The sequence below is a fragment of the Numida meleagris genome, chromosome 25, assembly GCF_002078875.1.
Source record: "Numida meleagris isolate 19003 breed g44 Domestic line chromosome 25, NumMel1.0, whole genome shotgun sequence".
NCBI classification, from domain to species: domain Eukaryota; kingdom Metazoa; phylum Chordata; class Aves; order Galliformes; family Numididae; genus Numida; species Numida meleagris.
In genome coordinates this window covers 3,507,526-3,518,752 of record NC_034433.1, presented here as the reverse complement: position 1 = coordinate 3,518,752, position 11,227 = coordinate 3,507,526, and the positions used below count along the sequence as shown (strand labels likewise).

The 11,227-nt window shown below is 48.7% G+C and overlaps 1 protein-coding gene and 1 long non-coding RNA gene across 2 annotated transcripts in view; one reads left to right on the top strand and one right to left on the bottom strand.

Moving 5' to 3' along the window:
• Positions 1 to 11,227, top strand: part of KCND3 (potassium voltage-gated channel subfamily D member 3) — a 95,765-nt gene that overhangs the window by 20,853 nt on the left and 63,685 nt on the right. The window lies entirely within an intron of this gene.
• The window catches only part of LOC110388175, a 152,817-nt gene that overhangs the window by 85,705 nt on the left and 55,885 nt on the right, over positions 1 to 11,227 (bottom strand). The window contains exon 2 of the long non-coding RNA XR_002432814.1: positions 10,799 to 10,915. This is a non-coding gene — a long non-coding RNA (uncharacterized LOC110388175). The remainder of the gene's footprint in view (positions 1 to 10,798; positions 10,916 to 11,227) is intronic.

Below are 11,227 nucleotides of genomic sequence, written 5' to 3'. Positions count from 1 at the left end.
CTGGGGCTGGTGCTGCAGCCACCAGCGGGATGGGATCCTGGGAGCCCTGGGCTGCTGTCACCATGTGGCTATTTATAGGCTCACGCTGTGTGCAGGGAACCGCAGGATGTTGACTGTTTTTCTTCTATGAATAAAACATAGATATATTTTCTGGCTGGAAAAAATGAGAGCTGCTTCAAATTGAATATTTTCCCCTCTGATCGGGCTGATCAGCTGAGCTGGTTTCTTGTGCTTCAGACACAGAAAAAGGTTTTGAGATTTGGCCTGAGAGAACGAGTTACAAACACGAGGTCAAAATGTCCTTTGCTGCGACAGAATGGCACATTCTATTAATATTTGGGGGAAAATGATAAAAATTCAGGAAAATTGCTTTTTCTTCAGATGCGGCAGGGTGCCTGGGTGCTTAGCTTCAAGCAACCTCCCCTAAGCACCAACAGCACACCAAGCAGCACGTGTCGTGCTCCTTCATTCCAGCTCTGTGCCGTACCAGAATGAAACAGCACCCGATCTCCATCAGATCCATGGGTGACAGAGCAGACAGGAGGCTGTGCCCCCCCGGCACAGCGTGGCCGTGTGCTGGTCGGTGAGCATCCTGCTACCTGCAACCTGCCCCAACCCCTGTCCCTGTTGTAAAAGCAATGCCAGGTTTCCTGCGGTGGCATCTCAGGTGTGAACTGCCAAAAAAGAAGGTCAGTTTGGCCGACGCATTTCTCCGTATAGTTTTGAAGTAGGTCAAGTAATATAGGACTTGGCATCACTCTCCAAGTAATCATAAGTGGAATTAAATTTAGATCTCAATAATGAAGGTGCTTGAAAAAGCCAAGAAGTCCAGGCCTGGTTCTGTGGCCCCTCCGCAGAGCGAGGAGCAGTCCTGCAGCTCTGCCTCCATCTCAGCAGATGGTTAAGCACTTTCACAGCAAGTTTCATTGTAAAACTTCTCTTTATTTATGAGCTTCTATAAAAAAACCACAACCTTACAGCTACCTCTGCAAGATGAATAAATGCTATTAGCCTCTGTTTTTACAGCGGAGGTTACTGCAGCACGGGAAGATGAAGTGAGCTGCCAGTGTTTGTACCAAAGTGATGCGACCAACCCGGGGAGAGAACCCAGCCTTCCCCAGCAAGCTTTACTTTCAGCTTGAGAAAGGCTGAGCTTTAATGGGTCGTTCTCATGGCTGGCTAAGCTGCTTGTTTTGAGTGGGATCCGCAAGAAAAAAGCAAAGCAGTGCGAGGAGTCAGTTTTCTCTTGCGTTTCAAACTATGGTACAGGAGAAACCTCGCAAGAAGAAAGCCTGACCTAACGAGATTATCCAGGCTGCTGCTCTCAGGGCCAACCACACTGAGGAGGAACAGAAAGGAAAGCACGTTACTGACTGACAAATAAAATAAAACTCATTTTCTGATTTATTTTGTAAACTAAAATGCTAAAAGAACCTCTAAGGCTATATTAAAGCTGAGAAATATGTAACACCAAATCAATGTTAAATGCCATCTCAGCATCCTTTTATCTAACCAAAATTGTAAACACACTGCTACATTCCCAAAGCATAAAATCCATTTACACTTTGCATACTTGAAAAGAAGTCTAATGCATTTTGAAAGCCACAAACCTAACTGCATGCTTCTCCCATTTAATACAACAGGACTTAACAAGATTTGCAGGAGGCATGAAAGGCAAATTGAACCCTACAGTTGAGCATGCAATTTCAGGTTCCCAGCTGAGAGGCAAACCCGGTGATGGGGAAAATGCAACACCAGAAGAGATCAGAGCAGGAGAACGGATGATTGGAGAGTGCAGGGACACACGGGGCCGCAGCCTGCTCGGAGCTGTGCAGGCAGCAGGGCTCGGGCTGTCTGGGAGCTGCAGTCCTTTGTGCGCTGTGCCATCCTCCCCCCATGGGAAGATCCCCTGGCAATCAGCCACTGGCTTCTGGGTCTTGTGAAAGCTGTTTGAGTGCTGAGGGGCTCCTCGTCTCTGAGCCCTCCTTCAGCTCTGCTCTGCTCTCAGCACTGCCCCCGTGAAGCCCGAGGTGCTGGGGAAGCATCAGTGCGGGTGGTGCTTTTCCCTCTGCTTAAAATGAAAGAGGCAGACACGAAGCTTCATTTAAATTGGTGCACAGACAGCGGAGAGCTGAGAGCTTGTCCACAAGTGGCCCGAAGCGTGGCACCAGCTCAGATGACTCAACACCACGGACTTGGAGGAAAGCAGAAGGGCTCCTGCTGGCTCCAGCAGTCGGGAACATCCAATACACACTTGGATGGGGCACAGGAAATGATGGGGGATTACATTTGTCCTTTTTCCCTTACTCTCTGTGCAACGCTGTGCCACGTTCCACGGTTCCGACACCAAGTTCTGAACCGTGCAAATCATTCCAGGGAAAACCGGGTTCCCTGCTGCAAGCTGAGGGTACAAACTCAACGGGGCTTCTGTGCCTTCGCCTTTCAGCCCCTGCACATCTCTTTCCCTCGCCCTGTGCTCTGCCATCCCATCTCCATAGCCCAGGGAGGCAGTGGGGGTTTCCATGGCAACCCAACAGAAAGCCAGCGGCTCCCCTCGCCCGCAGAAATGGTGAATGGCTGAGAGCTGGCTTGGGAAAACCTGGAAATTCAAACGAAAATAGGAAAGTTAATAATGGAAAGTGGTGGTGGAAAGCTGCCCGGGGACTCCAGACCTTTTCTGGAGGTCCTGCTGCTGGCCCAGTGCAATTTGCTGTCTCTCTTTTTCCACTCCAATGAGAAGAAAGAAAGATTTTGTTTCCTGGTCAGATGCGAAGCACCTCTGGCTGCAATGTTCCTTCATTCAAACCTATTATTAGCAGTAGCTCTTCTCATTCTATTTAATGAAATAAAAGCGATTCTGAGGGACTTGGAGAGCAAAGAAAGAGAAGCAGAGCCCCAGATCCCCCCTAAGGAACGGATTCACTTGAAAGCATCTCCTGTTACAGCAAATGGGTGTAATTGGTGCTCTGATGTCCTGCGCGGCTTTACAAGTGACAAATCAATCATTACACAAACATCCTTTGATAATCAGTGCGGTTACGTTAATTATGATGAAATGCTTTTAGCAGCTGCAGTATGTGGACGCAATGCATAATTTCCTAGGAGTCGTATTACCCCACTTTTCTATTCTGTAATGCGAAGTCTCTCTAAAATTTTCATACTTCAATAGCTGAACTCGGAGTTTATAATCTACTCTGCCAAGTGCCCATTGTGGAAAATGCAAAGTCTGTTAGCATCACTATTATTAAATATTAAGTAATATTCCTTGGGAAAAGAACCATTACCACTTTCCAAATGATGCAAGTAGAGGAGGACAGTTCCTGACCCAGGGGATCAATAGCAGCAGTTGTTGCACAGCAACACGGTGCAGCAGATTAGGACTTTACCTAATGAGTAACACTGCATCCAACTGAAACTGCAAGGAAATTTAGCTTGCCAGAATGCAGTTACAGAAGTTTAAATCTCATTGGATTGCAGTATTTCTGTGCTCTTAAAAAGTGCATCTGTAATGAATGGTGGAGAGCCATGGATGAGGAGTGGGTATTTAATGTGCATTTCCCATTGGCCTTAAAGGGAGAAGGAAGAGAGGTGGGGTCTGAAGGCTTCTGAGCCAAAGTGACAAATTATTAAGAGCTGATCCATGGATACATCTTGACACAGATAACCTCTGGAATTCAGCACCACAACACAGCACGGAGAGTAAGAACCTGGCTTTCTTTTCAGAAAAAAAAAAAACAAAAAAAAAAACCCAGACAGTTCTATCAAAAACAGGAATTGATGGCCAAGATCACACCGTGCGGATTTAGAAAAGGTTATAATTCTTTTGAATTAAGAGAGGAATGTCCTTGGTGGTAGGTTTTCCATCACTGCCTGCTCAGGGGCCCTCTTTTCAGCAGCACTTTGCATTTGTCACAGTGAGTGGCAGGACACGGCGTGGGCTTCTGGAGCGCACAGCAGCGCCGCGTTCAGATCCCCTCCCATCCTAATGACTGCAAGGGGTCAGACCTTTGGCTTTATCTCTTATCACGGGGCTTTAGGAGAGCCTTTCAGGGGATTTTGGTAAAGCAGAACAGCCACATTAATTGTGTGGGAAACAGAAAGCACGTGTTACAGCACTTGCCGCAGCATCTGTGTTATTTCTGCAATACAGCCTATTGCTGCGAAAAGGATTTCGAGTTCGGATTTGTGCTAGAAAGACCTCGGTGGTTCAGATAGGAAAATGCAGAGGGCATGGCATAGATATTCGGATGGACACTGAGGCAGCACAGGGAAGGGCAGGGTGGGCATAGGAGCCCAGCTGGCTGCATGCAGCACAACGGCTCCCCAGCGTCTGAGCTGTGATTTTTCATCGGCACGGACAGCGCGGTCGAGATGATGGAGCGCTTTGACAAGAGCCTTGAGATTTCAGAGTTATGGGAAATCAATGGGAAAGAATGTGCAGGGAGGCACAACTCCGGCCGCCAGCAGCAGCCCAGCAAGGCAGCGCTGCCCAGTGCCCAGCTGGGATGGCCTGGCCCTGAGCTGCCCTTGGAAGGAAGCACGTCTCCACCGAGTCTTACAGGGATGTAAATCAGCACCGTCCCAAGGGCTGTAGCACTTTTTACCAAAGAGGGGGCTTAACCATGTATTTTCATCAATTTTCCCTAATCCTCTTGGTATTAGAAGATCTGAAAATAAACCCTCTTTCATATTTGGTGTGGTTTTGGAGTCTGGTTTAGGAATGGTTTGAGATGAGCTTTTTTTCTCCCTTTTCAGCCTTTATATCAGTCATTTGATCTGATATATGATAAGCTAAGATGAGTTTAAACTGATTCATCCTATTTTTTAATGTTTAAATGTACTCTGCTGAAGCTCCATCATAATGTCACACACTTCTAAAATGCATAATTCATCCAGCCCACCTCTTCTGAAATGCCAAGGGGATGCTGCGCCTCACCAGACAGCAGCAAATAGCTTTACTAACAAATACACAAGGAAACAGCATAATTTAAGAACGAAAACCAACCCGAACTGCACCACTGCAAGTCTCCATACTGCAGTCTTAGGTGGGGGAACGCAGACAAAGCCCTGGAGGGAGAAAGGGCTCTTTCCCAGGGATGGTTCAGAGCTGGGATTCGGTCGTTCTCTGCGTTGGGCACTGAGGGCTCCGTGCTTTGTACCAGGACTCGAGGACCTGAGAATCACTGACAGGTGCAGATAAGACTCTTCTAGCAAATGCCTGTCAAGGAACTGTGTAAGAAATGACATTGATTTTATCCCCATGCTGCTCCTATTTCAGGGAGAGCCTTTGTCAGTTCTATATTTAGCTGCCGTATTATGTACCTCGCTAATAGTCAGGTAGAGGTTTGTCAATTTGGAGCCCAGCGGGGATCAGGTTAAGACTCCGGAACGAATGCCACTTTGTGCGAAACCAGTGTTTGCTGACTGGAATAAAACAGAGGGATAATGAAAGAAACCCAGAGAACCCCGGGCAGAGGAGTTTCCCAGGGCTGTGCAGCTCGGTGCTGCCCGCTGTCCCCATGCTGGTGCCCCGGGCTGGGCTGGGCAGGGAGCACAGCAAGGACAGCATCCAATCACACAGCCCTGCTCTGCAGGAGACAGGCTCTCAGAAAGCCAAAAGGAGCTCTCCACATTCCCTGTGAGTCTGGAATAAATAAAAATTGAAGCAAAAAATATATATATATTAAAAAAAAAAAACAAAACCAAAAACCCTGTAAAAACTCCACAGTCATTTTCCATCAGGAGCCCCATGCGTCTCATCAAACATTGAAGAGCAGTCTGCGAATATCTGAAAAAATGACCTCACTGCCATCCTTCAAACCTTCCCTTCAAGCCTCAGAGCACAGCAGTGCTTGCAGCAGAGCACCAGATGAATCTGGAGTCCCGTGGCCACGTGTGCTTGCATTCACCAACGTGTTTTCTCTCACAGCTGCTTCTCATATGGTCGAAACACAGAGTGGACGTGTCAGCGCAGCCCCGGAGCGCTCAGCCAGGCTCCTCCTGAAGCTGAACAGGAAAGGGAGCAACGAGCCAAAGAGTTTAACATTGCTTGCAAACCTTCCAGAGGCTTAGCTGCAAACCCAAGGAGCTCAATCACTCAAAGCACCACGGATATTTCCCAGATAGTCCTAATTATCAGCATCTGGGGGCAGGTCTAAGCGAGAGGTGCTTAGACCCCAGCTGAGGACTCTGTCTGCAATGCCTTCTAAATGACTGAATCTTCATTGGTCTCTAATTAATCTCAGAGGGCTGAGTGGAAGCGCTCTGAACCCTGCTGAGAAAATAATGGGGATGGGATGCCTTAAAGAGCAGGGCAGGGGGAAGCAAAGCCCTACAGCAGAAGGCGAGGCCGGAGATGCAGGCTGGGGGGAGGAGGTTCACAGCTCCGTGCAGGGGACGAGGATGCTTCCAACACCGCACTTGTTCACATCTTCAGCCCTGATCAGTGTGAGTCCCACTGTTGTCTTTTCAGACACTGGGTGATTCTGCGGGAGCACCACAGGGCCCTGAGCTCTGGACAGGAGCAGGGAGCAAATTTTCCCTTTCCTCTATCAGCCATCACTCAGTGGTATAATTTACAGCTGGATATAAAATAAAGTTGTTCATTTCTAAAGCCTTGCCAGACTTTGGGCACCTAAACGCCCCGTGGGAGAAGCAAGGCAGAACGCTGGTAAACGAGCGCAGGACGGGACATAGCAGGCCAGGGATCCATTAGCAGCTTTTAAGGAGGGAACATTATGCTCATCCCTAGAGTTGGCTGCTCATTGGCAAAAGGCAAAAACCCTTCTGCAGAGCATGGCTCGCAGCTGATTCGCTTGGTTTTGAACAATACGAGCATCTTCTACCAAGTGCTGTAACCTCTTTCAGTGCTGCTATGTATTGGGCACCTTGGCTTGCTCCAGTAGCAGGCTGCGAGGGGAGCTACCAACAACTGCTAAAATAGATACTGTCTACTCCAAAAGCCTCGGAATTCAAGAGGAGGTGGTTTAGAGGAGGCAGGAACCTGCTGAGCAGATGAAAACCAGGGGCACGCAGACTGACTCCTGAGCTGAAATTCGCCCCCGATCCAGCAAAGCAAGGCAGCACTGATTGAAACAGGGCTTACAATAACGCAGGTGCTTGAATGCTTTGCTGGACAGTGACTGGGACACTAAAGGTCCTGATGGATTCAGCCCAGCTTTCCCCGTGGTAAAGTCCCTTCTGTTACATTTTGCTGTATTTCTGTCACAAGCCTTGTCCCCTGCTAGCTGTCTGCAATGTAAGTCTAACCCATCCCGGTAATGAGTTCTCCCTGCAGAAATCCCATCCACCAACCATGCTTCGGGCACCTGTCACCTCATAGCCCTGAGGACAATGAGCTTTCCTACCCCTCGTGGCTGTGATTTCACACTGAGTTTTACATTGCATTTACATCCTTCATGACATGATTGAAATCTGAACCAAGGCAAGGGTAAAAGGGGTGGGAAAAAAAGTCCAGATTTAGCTTCTTTATAGATGACGATTCCATTTAAGAAACAAAAAGCATTATTCAAGAGAGGATAAAAGATATCTTCTATAGGAACGCCTAAATTTGCAGAGGGACACACAGCTTTCATGACTCATAGGAGGATTTACTATCTATACCGCCTTTTATCACGGCAATTTAAAGCTCATCTGCTGCAAATGGTTTCAAATTGAATTTCTGGGGTACGAACAAGCAGGGAAATGATCACTGACTACTGTCAAGAACCAAACTTGGGGTTTGGCTGCGTGCTCCTCTGCTCCACAGTTATGTGACCATAGTGACTCTGCGTCTCAGCTTGCCTCTGAGGACTGAGTCATCCAGCTGCTGCAGCTACACCGATGAAGGAAGTTAACGCAAGAGACAGAGCAAACATCCTGTTTTGTTCTTGATGCACATAATTAGCTAAGATGTAGCTTCATTAACCAACCCTCCCTCCCCACAGGACAGTCTGCTATCACTTACAGTAGGCGAAGTGCTACGCAGTGTCACTATGTACTGTTCTTCGTATTAAAAACCGGTATCACGACGTCGCCACGATAACTGTACTACTGTCAGCAGTCAGGATGGAAGTGCCAGAGATATAAAGGGCCACTGAGGCTTATGTTCCCTCTCAGCTCTAGAGCTGATGTCTCTCTTGTGACCGTGTTACTGAGGCTGTGTGTGGAGCAGAGCTGATTCTTGCTGAATCACTCGGAGGCTTTTTGCTGCTTGTAAATTACCCCAGCCCGCCTGCTTCCCTGCCACAAGCATTAGCGCGCAGCATTTCTCAACTGGAACATCCAGCAGGCGAACCCTGGCCCGTGAACTGCTGCCAGGCTCTTCCTCAGTCACATCCCTCTCCTCCTCGGCAACATTCCCCACTCCCCTGGTGTCGAGCTCCAGGCTCAGGGTCCTGAGCCCATTGGCCGTGGGTGAGTGCCCGGGGAGCCCCCCACCCCGGTGAGTCAGCGCGCCCCAGGCGGTATCCCGGCGGGGTGACTCCTGTCTGAGGCTGCCAGGGATTTTTGCCATATGGCAACAAGGAGATCTGATTAGTTGACTGTTTCCTATTTGTTTTAATTAGTAGTTTATTAGCCATATGTTAAATTGCACATTTCAACTACTCAGCGGCGTTACTCAAGTCAGAATGTGTCTGGATGGGGTTTCTGTTGCCTCCCGAGCCACGTGGGTAGTTGCTTTGCACTATGTCACACAGGGGGAGCACGCACCCCCAGTGCCCCCCACCCCCATCCCACCCCCTCTGCCACCCGTGCCTGGTGCCCCCGGAGCAGCCCCAGGTTTCCCAGTGCTGCCAGCACAGCTCCACAGCCCTTAGGAGAGTTCCCTGCTAAGTTTCCAGATGGCAATGGGATTCCTCCAAGGACCTGCCCGGGGATTTTCCAGCTCCTCAAAGTTCTCTCAATGACCGGAGTCAATGGCATTAATAGACTGATTGAAGTTCCATTTTCCAGTGTTCAGCTTCAGGTTTTAGCACTCCTGCACACAGAAACGCCTGAATGCTCTGCTAATTTTACCCTTGACTACTTCCACTTTTTCATATTCTTATAATCTTTCTCCATTATAGCACTACACGTCAAAGTAATTGCACAGAATTAAACATCAAATTCTAGTTTACCAGCTAGGCTAATTTGTTTAAATTTGTTTTCCCTTTTTTTTTTCCCTTCCTCTTCTGAGAACCGTGAACATCTTTTTACACAAATACATCGATGGCCTCGCCATCCCCGTTTTCCTCCTTCACAAAAAATAAATACCTCGTTTCACACTTCCACCTTCTATTGGAAAACCTCTTTGAACTAGGTTATCCGGTTCCCAGTGCAGTTGACAAATGCAGATTCCTGGATGCTGAGATGGACTTTTTCAGTCTATTTTTTCCACCGTTTCATGGGTTGTGATGGTCTGTAACGCAGCACCCTCACTCCCAGGCAGTGCATTTAACCGCCGTGTTACCCTGATTCACTCCTTTGCGCTTGCTCCCCACGTGGGCTCAGATCGATTTTTAGATTCTAATGACTGACACATTTTTAAAACACATTTCAGTGCCATGCTTACAATAGATCCCAGGTGTGAACTTGCCAGTGCGGATGCTCACTGCCCCAAACCCTTGCCCATTGGGAGGGCAAAGGAGCAGGCTCACAGCCTTGCTGCTGGTGCCCTCTGCTGCTGCTGGGTGCAGGATGGAGCCTCCAGCACCCACTAGGGCTGCAGCACCCTGATGCATCCTGCAGACACAGGGCTGCTCTTCAGGCTGAGCACCCAGCCCTGGCTTTGCCAAGCAACCTGAAGCACAGCAGCAGTGCTACTCTCTATGTCTTGAGAACAGTTTCTTAAGCCATCACGTTCCACTGCCCTAAAGCAATGAGTGCACCAACCTATAATGCTCCTCATCCTCTCCCCAGCCTGGGGGCTGTGTTCTCTCTAACTGCCCGTGGCAGGAGGAAACCGATGGACAATGTTTGTTCTGAAGGTGGCACGAGGAAATAAGACTGTACAGCTGTCCACTGAGCAAGAACCAGCAGCAGCCCTGCCCGGTCCTGTGCCAGGCTCAGCAACCTTGTGTCATCTCTGCTGTGACAAAACATAGGTGCTCGCTACAGCAGCAGTGCAAGTGGAAGGAGACTTTGACTAGCGTGCCCCAGCGAAGGAGTTCTATCCAGCAGTGCATCCCAGAGCTTGCTCATATCGCTCTTCCCTTGCTGAGATTAACAGAGCAGCCTGTGCACAGGTACAGGCGCTTCCTCGCATGCTCCCCAGAGCCCTCCCAGCTCCTTCAATCCCCACAGTGGCACTGAGCCAGCCACCGCCGAGATGCAGACCTTGGCAGTGACACCAGGGCCAGGGAGCTGTGCCAGGGCCAGGATGGGCACCCCACGTTCTTGCTGGCGGTGGGGCCCCTTTGAGCATCACAAACCTCTTGGTGCTGAATTTCCAGTGCTGTGTGAAGGCCCCGCGTTGCCATGCTCTGCTGATGGCCTCTCCTGGCTCTCCCAGCCCACCCGCTCTGCCGTGCAGTGGGACCATGGACACTTCCCATGTCACCAAACACTCATTTGTGTACGCAGGCAGCGAGAGAAACCCCCCCCGAGGAGCTGAGGAGTGCTGTATTTACTCTCCCTTCGTATGAGAGATTATAATGTCACCGGTTATGTTAGTAAACACCGACAAATGCGACAAAACGTGGAGTTAATCCTTCAAGCCTGCTGAAACTAATTATTCTGTCCAATTCGCTGGCAAGTTCAGATAGAAACACACCCTGTGACCTCAGTGTAGTCATATTAAATATTTAAAGTGACTTACTAAATACACCAAGGCTCTGAACTTCCAGCTGATGTCGTAACATGCAGATTCTGGGGAAGAACGGCGGGCATGCCAGCAGCAAAGCCTGGGCGTGAACAACTGCAAGTTATCCTTCAGCTGGAAAATAAGACAAATGAGACAGTATTAAAGCATCAGATAAGAAAAGATGTTCCCTTTATTAAAAAACAGCAGTACGTTCTTTACGTTTAGCATAAAATCTGCTGTAATTACGTAGCAGTTGGAAAGCAATTTGCAACAGGCTTTATTGTTCAGCATCTGTGCCAAATTCTCAGGGAAACATCCACCGGGGAATAAAGTAAAATGAGATGTGCCACAGTAACTACAACATTTAAATGTTTGCACGATGGAAATTTCAGTGAGGCTTAAACGAGGTACAACGCAATTCAACTTTTGTGTTGCTGTTTTTGT